Source organism: Pan paniscus, chromosome 4 (genome assembly GCF_029289425.2).
Source record: "Pan paniscus chromosome 4, NHGRI_mPanPan1-v2.0_pri, whole genome shotgun sequence".
NCBI lineage: Eukaryota > Metazoa > Chordata > Mammalia > Primates > Hominidae > Pan > Pan paniscus.
Window position 1 is genome coordinate 136,200,530 of NC_073253.2, and position 12,724 is coordinate 136,213,253.

Here is a 12,724-nt window from a genome sequence, read left to right on the forward strand (position 1 = left end):
GAGTTTAAAGTGTAGACGTTCTGTTATCAGAATTAAATTTTGGGGCTGGGTGTGGTGGCTCATGCCTGTAATCCCAGCACTTTGGGAGGCTGAGGTGGGTGGATCATTTGAGGTCAGGAGTTCAAGAACAGCCTGACCAACATGGTGAAATCCTGCCTCTACTAAAAAATACAAAAATTAGCCAGGTGTGGTAGTGGGTGCCTGTAGTCCCAGCTACTCTGGAGGCTGAGGCAGGAAAATCGCTTGAACCCTGGAGATGGAGGCTGCAGTAAGCCAAGATCACACCACTGCACTCCAGCCTGGGTCACAGAGTGAGACTCTGTCTCAAAAAAAAAAAAAAAAAGAAAAAAGAAAGAATTAAATTTTGGGAAGTCATTATTAGCAATATTGTGTAGTATCCATTGGACAGGATGAGAGTAGAGGAAAGGAGATTATTAAAATATACAGGTAAGAAATTATGGATATTTAAATTCAGACTAGAGGCAAGGGCTTTAATATGATATAAAGGATAGAATTGATAAGGCTAAATGTGGGAGATACAGTAAAATAATAAATAGATGCTATCAAGGTTCATGGAAATGTTGAGTTCAGTATGCAAAATGTCATGTAAATAGACGTAGACAATAATCAGTTTAATTTGTTGATCTGAGTGGGGCTGAATTCTAAATATAGACTTTGATTCATCTGCATAAGGAAGCTGGATTATGGATAAAACTATCTATGAACAATGTATAAAGTGTGAAAAAAAGGGATAAGGTCAAAGTATTGTGGAACACATTTAAAGGTCTGAGAGAATGAAAGTCCACAGTCTAAAAGCAGTAGGAGATGTAGGAAAAAAACTAGGAAGTGGTCCTTTATGCAAAGCAAAAGAGGAAAGTTTGAAGAAAATGAGTTGATTGAAGTTGTAAGATGTCACAGAAGTCAAGAAGAGGTCTCTGAAGTGTTCATTGGACTGGTCATTATGATGTCATGAGCACTTTAGCATGAGCAGCTTTAGAAGTGTGGTTATAGGAGAAGCAGTGAATTAAAGAGTTAAAGTAATTAAGAAAACAGAGACAGAACTACTGAGTACCCCCCAAAAGCAATTATCTTCAAAATATGGAAAACCAGATTGGGATACAGAAAGGTTTCTTGTTAAAGATAAAGGAGGCCTGAGTAAGTTTATATCTCATGGGAAAATGGTACCAGAGAAGAAAAGGTTGAAGATTAGAAGAGCTGAAAATTAAAGGGCCAAGGCTGGTTTTTTGTTGGTTTGTTTTGTTTTGTTTTGTTTTGTTTTTAAAGAGGGTTTTACTCTGTCGCTCAGGCTGGAGTGCAGTGATGTGATCACTGCTCACTGCAGCCTTGACACCCCGGGCTCAAGCGATCCTCCTACCTCAGCCCCCTGAGTAGCTGGGATTACAAGCACGTGCCACCACACCTGGCTAATTTTTAATTTTTTATAGAGATGGAGTCTCACTGTGTTATCCAGGCTGGTCTCGAACTCCTGATCTGAAGTGGTCTGCCTGCCTCGGCCTCCCAAAGTGCTGGGATTACAGGTATGAGGCACTGGACTGAGGCTTCTTAAATGGTGGCAAGGAACATATTTTGTGTTTTAAATGATTTCAGTATTTAAAGATCATAGTTTTCCTGGCAACTTACTGTAGAGATCACTTCAGAATTTCCCTGGGTAGAGTAGTGTGCTGTAGAAGTATAGTGTTGTAAGCCAGTGTGGATTGGGAGTCCATACCCCTTATTTATCTATTCTGTGTATCCTATTAATAACAGTAATTATCAGGTTATTTTGCCTTTGAACACCTTAGTAAGTCTGAGCATTTACATGGAAAAAATGCTGGGTTTATTCCTCCTGTTATTGTATTTTACAAGTCTGTCGAGGGTCCACAGTGATCTTTGCCCCATAATTGTAAAATGAGATATTAGAATCATCCTTATTTATCTTAACCACCTACTCCACTGTACAGTTCCTATAATTCCACAAACATCTCTTTATATTGGTTTATGCCTTCTTTAGATGATTGTGAATAAGAGTATTATCTTAACCTCTCTGGTGGGTCTACTTCTGTAATGGTTGTGGGTCATGAATTATTTTTTACTCAGACATAATTATCTTTGGTCTTACATAAAGAAAACCCTACAGACTCCACAAAAACACTCTTGGAACTAATAAACAAAATAAAGTTGAAAGATAAAAAATCAACGTACAAAAATCAATAGCATTTCTATACACTATTGAACTATCTGAAAAATAAATCAAGAAAACCATGCTATTTACAATAGCTATGAGAAAATAAAAATACTTAGGAATAAATTTAACCAAGAGGATGAAAGACCTGCAAGTTGAAAACTTTAAAACATTGATGAAAGAAATTGAAGAAGACACAAATAAACGGAAATATATTTTATGTTCATAGCTTGGAAAAATTAATACTGTTTAAAATGTCCATATTACCCAAAGCAATATACAAATTCAATACAATTCATATCAAAATTTCAATGAATTTTTTACAGAAATATAAAAAACTTCCCTAAAATTTGCATGGAACCACAAAACACCCCAAATACCCAAAGCAATATTGAGCAAAGTGAATAAATAAATAAAACAAAACATACAAACAAAAAAATAAAGCTGAAGACATCATACTACCTGGCTTCAAAATATACTTCAAAGCTATAATAATCAAAACAGCATGGTACTGGCATAAAAGACATGTAGACCAATGGAGCAGAATACAGCTCCCAGAAATAAATCCACACAGTTACTGTCCACTGATTTGCAACAAAAGTATCAAGAATATACAATGGAAAAAGGACAGCCTCTTCAATAAATGGTGGTGGGACAATTTGATATCCAGATGCAGAAAAATGAAACTAGACCCTTATCTCACACTGTATACAAAAGTCAACTCAAAATGGATTAAAGACTTAAACATAGACCTGAAATTGTAAAACTAACAAAGAAAACACAGTGGGAAAGATGAAAGATCAATAACACTGATCTGAGCAATGATGTTTTTTATATGACCCTGAAAGCACAGGCAATAAAAGCAAAAATAGACTAATGGATTGCATCAAACTAAAAAGCTCCTGCACAGCAAAGAAAACAAGAGTGAAGGGACAATCCACAGAATGGGAGAAAATATTTGCAAACCATAGATCTGATAAGGAGTTAACATACCAAATATATAAGGAACTCAAACAACTCAATAGTAAGAAAACAAATAACACGATTTAAAAGATGGGTAAAGGATGTGAATAGACATTTCTCAAAAGAAAGCACACAAATGACCAACAGGTATACTAAAAAATGCTCAACATCATGAATCATCAGAAAAATGCGAATTAAAACCCCAATGAGATATCACCTCACACCTGGTAGAATGGCTATTATTGAAAGAGGAAAGATAACAAGTGATGGAGAGGATGTGAAGAAAAGGGAACTCTTGCACACGGTTGGTAGGAATGTAAATTAGTACAATCATAGAAAACAATATGGAGGTTACTCAAAAATTGAGACTAAAACAACTATCCAGCAATCCCACTACTGGGTATATATCCAAAGGAAATGAAATCAGTATGTCAAAGACCTATCCGCACTCCCATGTTCATTGCAGCATTATTCATGATAGTTCAGATATAGAATCAACTTAAGTGTTCATAGTGGATGAATAGATAAAGAAAATGTGAAATATATATATATATACAATGGAATACTCATCAGCCATTAGAAAGAATGAAATCCTGTCATTCGTGACAATATGGATGAATCTGGAGGACATTATGTTTAGTTAAATAAGCCAGGCACAGAAAGACAAATACTGCATGATCTCATTCATGTGGAATGTAAAAAAGCTGATCTTATAGAAGCAGAGAGTATAATAGTGATTACCAGAGATGGGTAGGGCAGTAGTAAGGAGGAGAGATTGAGGAGAGGTTGGTCAATGGGTACAAAGTTACAATTAGATAGGAAGAATAAGTTCTGGTGTTTTATTGAACAGTAGAGTGTAGTTAAGAATAATGTACATTTCAAAATAACTATTATAGAATAGAGGATTTTGAGTGTTCTAACTTCAAAGAAATGATAAATGTTTGAGGTAATGGATATACTAATTACCCTGATTTGATCATTACACAGTGTATATATGTATTGAAACATCAGACTGCAGCCCATAAATAGGTATGTGTTAATTAAAATAATAAAAATAGTAAAATGTATAGTTACTTCCACGGGGTAGAAAATGTGGTATATATTCATGGTATACTACACAGCCTTAAAAAAAGAAAATCCTGTCATTTATGACAGGAAAAAAAAATAAGATAATCCAATGTACCATTTGTTGAAAAGACTTGTTCTTTTTATTGCATTATCTTGACATCTTTGTAAAAAGTCGGTTGACCATAAATGTGTGGGCTTAATTCTGGACTCTATTTCACTCCTTTGATCTATATGTTTATCCTTTCACTAAAAGTAGACTGTCTTGATATTGTAGCTTTATAAATTTGAAAATCAGCTGTGAAATCCTCCAACCTTGTTCTACTTGTAAACATTGTTTTGGCTATTATAGGTCATTTAAATTTTCATATAAATTTTAGAATCAACTTTTCAATTTCTACAAAGAATTCCGCTGGGATTTATATTGGGAATGTTTTTAACATTTAGATCAATTTAGGGAAGATTTGGTATCTTAACAATATTGAGTCATCAGATCGTATGAACATATATACCTCCATTTACTTGGGTCTTTAAAAAATTGTCTCAGCATGTTCTGTAGTTTTAAGTATTGAGGTTTTGAAAGTTTTTTGTAATACCTATTCTTATGTATTTTATGGTTTAAAAAATTCTATTGTAAATGGATTTTAAACAGACTTTTAATTTGCAGAGACTATTTCTTCCTTTCCAATATTAATATTTGTTTATTTATTTTGTCATTATAATGGCTAGGACTTCCAGGACAATATAAACAGAAGTGGTGAGAGCAGACATTCTTGCCTTAACCCTGATCTTATGAGAAAAGTGTTCCATATTTTACAATTAAGTATGTGCTACTCATAGGTTTTTCCCAAATACTTTATTAAATTGAGGAAGTACCCTTTTCTTTCTGGTTTGCTCAGAGTTTTATCATGATTCATTGTTGAATTTCATCAATTTTCTTTTAATCTATTGATATGAGCATATGATTTTTCTTCGTTTTACTAATATGTTGGATTACACTAATTGATTTTTGAATGTTGGAAAAAACCTTCCATTCCTAGGGTAAATCCCACTTAGTCATGATATATTATCTTTTCAAACATTGTTAGATTTAACTTGTATTTTAGTAAATATTTTTACATCTGTGTTCATGTAGAATATCTGTGAATAATTTTGTAAAGAATATCTTTTCTTCTTGAGGGGTAATGTTTTCATTAGGTTTTAGTATTTCTAACCTAATAAAATGACTTAGGAGGTGTTCCTTCCTCTATTTTCTGAAAGGTTGTGTAATATTGGTGTTATTTCTTCCTTCAGTGAAACATTCTGTGCCAGGGATTTTCTTTTAGGGAAAGTTTCTGATAATAAATTCAATTTCTTTCATAGACTTTCTATTAAAAATGTTAACACTATTTATATTTTATTTCATGCTCTGTCAATTTTGTTAAGTTGTATTTTTTAAAGGATTTGTCAGTTTCATTCAATTTATCATATTTTTGGCACAAAGTTGTTAATAATATTCTGTCATCTTTTAACGTCTGTATAATCTGTAGTGATAACATCTTTTTCATTTTTGATATTGGTGATTTGTGTTCTATCCTCTTTTTTTATCAATAAGTCTAGCTGAGAATTTATCAATTTTGTTGATTTTTTTCGAATAGCCAGCTTTTGGCTTTGTTGATATATTTTCTATTGTTTGGTTTCTATTTCATTAATTTCTGCTTTTGTCTGTATTATTTGCCTTCTTATATTACTTCGGGTTTACTTTGCTCTCTTTTAGATTTTAAGTGGATTCTTAGGTAACTGATTAGGTAACTGACATTTCTTCTAATATAAAAAAATTAAAGCCACGAATTTATTAGTATGAACTGCTTTATTTGCATTTTACTAATTTTTATATGTGATGTTTTTATTTTTATTCATTTAAAAGTATGTTCTAATTTCCATTATGATTTAACTCTTTCACCCATTTATTACTTAGGAGTGTGATCAAGTTTACAAATATTTTTGGTTTTCCTAGCTATCTTGTTGCTTTTGATTTCTAATCTAATTCTCTTTTGGCCAGAGAACATACTCTGCATGATTTCAGTCTTTTAAAAATCTGTTTAGACTTGTTCTGTGGCCCAGCAACAGTCTATCTTGATGAACATATCACATGCACTTGAAAAGAATGTATATTCTGTAATTGTTGGGTGTAATGATTTATAAATATAAATTATTGTTATCCAGATTTTCTGTGTCTTTATTTTTTTGTCTAGTTGTCCTATCAATTGCTCAGAGAGCAGTGTTAAAAATCACCTATCATCATTGTGTTTATCTCTTTGTGCCCATTTTTGCTTCATGTAATTTGAAGCCCTGTTATTAGGCACACACATTGATGATTATTATAATTTCCTGATTTATTGATCCTTTTATCTTCATAAAATATCGATTTGTTGCTGGTCATACTTTTTTTCTTGTAGTAGCTTTTGTGTGATATTAATGTGGCCATTCTAGTCTCATGTTTTCTGTTTTCATGGCATATTGCTTTTTGTTCATTTTACTTTTGTTTCTTTAAAGTATGCCCTTGTAGAAGCGTATTGTTGGATCTTGCTGTTTTACCCATTTTGATAATATCTGCTTTTTAACTGAAGTGCTTAGCCCATTCACATTAGTGTAATATTTGATATGTTTAGATTTGTGTCCTTCAATACATTATTTGCTTTCTATTTGTCCCCTGTGATTTTGTTCTTCTGTTTCCGCTTATCTATTGTCTTTTGAATTATTTGGGTATTCCTTAGAATCTCTTTTAATTTTTAGATATAACTATTTTTAGATTTTTTTAAATTTGCATTTTTTAGTGGTTGCTGTAAGGATTACAGCATACATACTTAACTTTTCTCAGTCCACTTAATATAGTGTACAACCTTCATAAAATATAGAAAAGTTACAACCATATAAGACTATTTAGCTCTTCCTGTGCCATTGCTTATGCTATAGTTTTCATTTGTATTAAACCTCATACAATACAAAACCCAGAAGACACAGTTATAATTTTTGTTTAAGCAGTTATTATGTACTTTAGAGAATTAAGAAGGAAAAAAATAGTCATTTCTGTTTACCTAGTCATTTACCATTTCTAGTGCCATTAATTTGTTCCTAAAGAGCTGAGTTTATCCATAATGTCTTTTTGCTTCAACCTGAAAAACTTTATTTAGCAGTTTTTGTAATGCATATATGCTGCAGTGATTTATCTTAGTTTTCCTTTATCTGAAGATCTATTTATCTTCCATTTGAATGATATAGAATTCTGGGGGATTGACAGATTTTATTTTCTTCCACGTAAAAAAAATGTTACTCTACTGTCTTCTAATGCTCATAGTTTCTGATGAGAAGTGTGTAGTCATTTAAGTCATTATTCCCTGTGTGTGATATGATTGTTTTTGTTGCTCTTGCATGGCTGGGGGGACACTTATTTTAAGGTTTTCTACTTACCTTTGGTTTAGAAGTTTGACTATGATGGGCTTATTTATGCTTTTCTTTATTTTTATCCTGTTTATGGTTGGCTGAGTTTATCAAACATGTAAATGTATATTGTTAACCAAATTTGACAAATTTTTGTTCCTTATATCCTTAAATTTTTTAATCCTAATTTCTCTCTATCCTTTCTGGACTCCAATTACATACATATGGTACTTTTAAAATATTGTCTGGTTTTACCATAGTAGGGTTAAAGTTTGGTCCTTTAAGACTATACATTTCTTTCATATTCTTGTATATTCTATATTGTTCAATAGGTCTCTGAGATTTATTTTATTTTTATTTTATTTCAGTTCTTTTTCTTTTCTTCAGATTGGATCATTTCTATTGATCTATTTTCAGATTCATTGACTTTTGCCTCTTTTAGCTCCATTTTTCCCAAGATCAGGCAGTGAGTTTTAATTTCAAATATTATATTTTTATTGCTAAAATTTCCATTGGCTTTTTTATATTTTCCTTTTTTTCTGATAAGATTTCCTTTATTTTCATTCCTTACCAATATGTTTTCCTTTATCTTATTGAATATAGTTATAGTAGCTACTTTAAAGTCATTGTCCGCTAATTCCCACATCTGTGTCATCTCAGGTTTGGATTCTTGATGGTCTTTACCTTTAGGAATGCATCACATTTTTCTGGTATTCTATGTTAGGTAATTTTGGATTATATCTTGATATTATTAATGTGTTATTCTTGAGGTTCATCATTCTGTTTGTATTAGTCCATTATTGCACTGTTATAAAGAAACACCCAAGACTTGGTAATTTATAAAGAAAAGAGGTTTAATTGGCTCACAGTTCCACAAGCTGTAGGAAGCACGATGCCGGCCATCTGCTTGGCTTCTGGGGAGCCTTCAAGAATCATGGTGGAAGGCAAAAGGAAAGCGGCTCATCTTACATGGCCGGTGCAGGAGCAAGGGGGGGGGGGGAAGTCCTACGCACTTTTAAACAACCAGATTTCACGAGATCTCTCTCACTGTTAGGAGAATAGCACCAAGGGGGAAACCTGCCCCATGATCTAATCACCTCCCACCAGGGCCTGCCTACAAAATTGGGGATTACAATGTGACATGAGCTTTGGCCGGGGACACAGATCCAAACCATGTCATTCTGCCACTGCCCTCACCCTCCACGAAATCTCATGACGTTCTTACATTGCAAAATACAATTATTCCTTCCCAATTGTCCCTCAAAGTCTGAACTCATTCCAGCATTAAGCCAAAAGTCCAAAGTCCAAAGTCTCATCTGAGACAAGGCAACTCTCTTCTGCCTATGAGCCTGTGAAATAAAAAACAAGTTAGTTACTCCCAAGATACAGTGCGGGTATAGGCATTGGGTAAATACTCCTGTTCCAAAAGGGAAAAACCAGCCAAAAGAAAGAATTATAGGCCCCATGGAAGTCTGAAATCCAGTAGGGCAGTTATTAAATCTTAAAGCTCCAAATAATCTTCATTGACTCCATGTCTCACATCCAGGGCACACTCGTGTGAGGGGTGGGCTCCCAAGGCCTCGGGAAGCTCCACTCCTGTGGCTTTGTGGGGTTCAGTTCCTGCAGCTGCTCTCATGGGTTGGTGTTGAATGCCTGCAGCTTTTCCAGGCACAGTGTGCAAGCTGCTTAGAACTGCTGGTGGATTCCCATTTTGGGGTCTTGAGGGTGGTGGCCCTCTTCTCACAGCCATTGCACTCCAGCCTGGGCAACAAGAGTGAAACTCCATCTCAAAAAAAAAAAAAAGAAAGAAAGAAATTTCCTCTGCCAGATACCCTAAACTCATCATTCTCAAATTTAATGTTCCGCAGATTCCTACAGCACAGGCATAATACAGCCAGGCTCTTTGCTAAAGCATAAGGAAAGTGACCTTTGCTCCAGTCCTCAGTAAGTTCCTCATCTCCATCTGAGACCTCCTCAGCCTGGACTTCTTCGTCCATTTCACTATCAGCACTTCAGTCCCAATCATTCAAGTAGTCTCTAGGAAGTTCTAAGCTCTCCCTCATCTTCCCTCCACACTATTCCAACCTGTGCCTGCTTACCCAGTTCCAAAGTCACTTTCACATTTTCAGGATCTTTATAGCAATATCCCACTCTCAGTATCAATTTTCTGTACTAGTCTTTTCTCACACTGCTATAAAAACACCTGAGACTGGATAATTTAGAAAGAAAAGAGGTTTAACTGGCTCGCGGTTCTGCAGGCTGTACAGGAAGCATGATGCTGGCCATCTGCTTGTCTTCTGGGGAGGCCTCAGGAAACTTACAATCATGGTGGAAGGCAAAGGGGAATCAAGCTCATCTTACATGGCATGAGCAGGAGCAAGAGAGAGAGAAGGGGGAGGTGATACACACTTTTAAACAACAAGATCTCATGAGAACTCTCTCACTATTATGAGAACAACATTAAGGGGGAAATCCACCCCCATGATCCAATCACCTCTCACAGGCCCCATCTCCAACATTGGGGATTACAATTTGACATGAGATTTGGGCAGGGACACAGATCTAAACCGTATCACTGTTATATTTCTATGAAGGGTGTTGACATTTTTGTTTTAGTACAGAATAAACTTGATTAGACTAAAAATGCAAAATCTTTCTTGCTTCTGCTTGGTAGCAGTTCAAAGTTCAGTTTAGTTCTTTTAGCTTTAGCCTTTGCTCTTTATATGTGATTGAGGGACAGCAGAGATGTGGGAAGAATTTGATCATAGAATTTAGGGCTCACCTTCTTTTGTTCTGTGCACTCAAGGATTCTCTACCCCTCTCAGTTGTGGATTACAGTGCTGTTGCTCCTGGCTCCTCCCCTTTGTCCTTAAGCTGGAGAAACTAGGGATTATCTGTCAGAGTTTTAACTTCCTCATGCTGTGTCACAACCTTGATCAGCTATTAGGCCAAAGCAACAAAAACAGGAAACTCACTTCATGCTGATTCTTTTCTCCAAGTTTTAGTGCCCTCCTCTCCCAAAACTGCCTCCTTTTGTTTATTCCCCAGAGTCCTTAGATATTTGCTTTATGTATTTTGGCCAGAGGCTACAGTTGTTATCTCTGGAAGGGTCTGTTTATTATGAGCTTACTTTGATCTACTAGACTGAGCTTCAGACATTGTGTTTTGAAATTTTTGCTTAACATTACAGTTATCCAAGAATTAAATTTAATATTTATTTATTTTTTTCTTCAACTTTTAAGTTCTGAGGTGCATGTGCTAGTTGTGCAGGTTTGTTACCCAGGTAAACATGTGCCATGGTGGTTTGCTGCACAGATCAACCCATCACCTAGGTATTAAGCCCAGCATCCATTAGGTATTCTTCCTGATGCTCTCCCTCCCATTGCTCCCCCAACAGGCCCCAGTGTGTGTTGTTCCCCTTCATATTTTCATGTGTACCCATCATTCAGCTCCCACACATAGTGGGACGATGTGGTATTTGGTTTTCTGTTCCTGCATTATTATGCTGAGGATAATGGCTTCCAGCTCCATCCATGTCCCTGCAAAGGACAAGATCTTGTTCCTTTTTATGGATGCATAGTATTCCATGGTGTATATGTACCACATTTTCTTTATCCAGTCTATCATTGATGGGCATTTGGGTTGATCCCATGTTTTTGCTATTGTGAATAGTGCTGCAATGAACATACACACGCAGGTATCTTTATAATAGGATGATTTATATTCCTTTGGGTACATACCCAGTAATGGGATTGCTGCGTCAAATGGTATTTCTGCCTCTAGATCTTTGAGGAATCACCACACAGTCTTCCACAATGAGTGAACTAATTTACAACCCCACCAACAGTGTAAAAGTGTTCCTTTTTCTCCATCTGTTGTTTCTGGACTTGTTAATAATTGCCATTCTGACTGGTGTGAGAAGATATTTCATTGTGGTTTTGATTTGCATTTACCTAATGATCAGTGATGTTGAGGTTTTTTTCATATGTTTGTTGGCTGCATGACTGTCTTCTTTTCAGAAATGTCTGTTCATGTTCTTTGCCCACTTTTTAATGGGCTTGTTTGGGTTTTTCTTGTAAATTTGTTTAAGTTCCTTGTAGACTCTGGATATTAGACTTTTGTCAGATGGACAGACTACAAAATTTTTCTCCCATTCTGTAGGTTGTCTTTTCACTCTGATGATAGTTTCTTTTGCTGTGCAGAAGCTCTTTAATTTAATTAGATCTCATTTGTCAATTTTTGCTTTTGTTGAAATTGCTTTAGGCACTTTTGTCATGAAATCTTTGCCTGTGCCTATGTCCTGAATGGTATTGCCTAGCTTTTCTTCTAGGGTTTTTATAGTTTCATACTTTTATGAATTAAGTCTTTAATTAATCTTGAGTTAATTTTTGTATAAGATGTAAGGAAAGGGTCCAGTTTCAATTTTCTGCATATGGCTAGCCAATTCTCCCAGCACCATTTATTAAATAGGGAATCTTTTCCTCATTGCTTGTTTTTGTCAGGTTTGTTGAAGATCAGATGGTTGTAGGTGTGTGGTGTTATTTCTGAGTTCTCTATTCTGTTCCACTGGTCTACGCATCTGCTTTTGTACCAGTACCGTGCTGTTTTGGTTACTGTAGTTTTGTGGTGTATGTGAAGTCAATCAAGTAGCATGATGCCTCCAGCTTTGTTCTTTTGCTTAGGATCGGCTTGGCTATAAAGGCTCTTTTTTGGTTCCATATTGATATGGTTTGGCTGTGTCTCTACCCAAATCTCACCTTGAATTGTAGTTCCCATAATCCCCACATGTTGTGGGAGGGACCCAGTGGGAGGTAATTGAATCATGGGGGCAGTTATCCCATACAGTTCTCATGATAGTGAGTGAGTTCTCATTAGGTCTGATGGTTTTATAAGGGCTTTTCCCTTTTTGCTTGGCACTTCTCCTTCCTGCCACCATGTGAAGAAAGACGTGTTTGCTTTCCCTTCCACCATGATTCTAAGTTTCTTGAGGCCTTCCCAGCCATGCTGAACTGTGAGTCAATTAAACCTCTTTCTTTTATAAATTACCCAGTCTCAGGCAGTTCTTTATAGCAGTGTGAGAACAGATTAATACAC

The 12,724-nt window shown here is 35.4% G+C and overlaps 1 protein-coding gene across 17 annotated transcripts in view; it reads left to right on the plus strand.

Moving 5' to 3' along the window:
- Window positions 1-12,724, plus strand: part of LOC100992160 (protocadherin alpha-11) — a 229,923-nt gene that overhangs the window by 160,741 nt on the left and 56,458 nt on the right. The window lies entirely within an intron of this gene.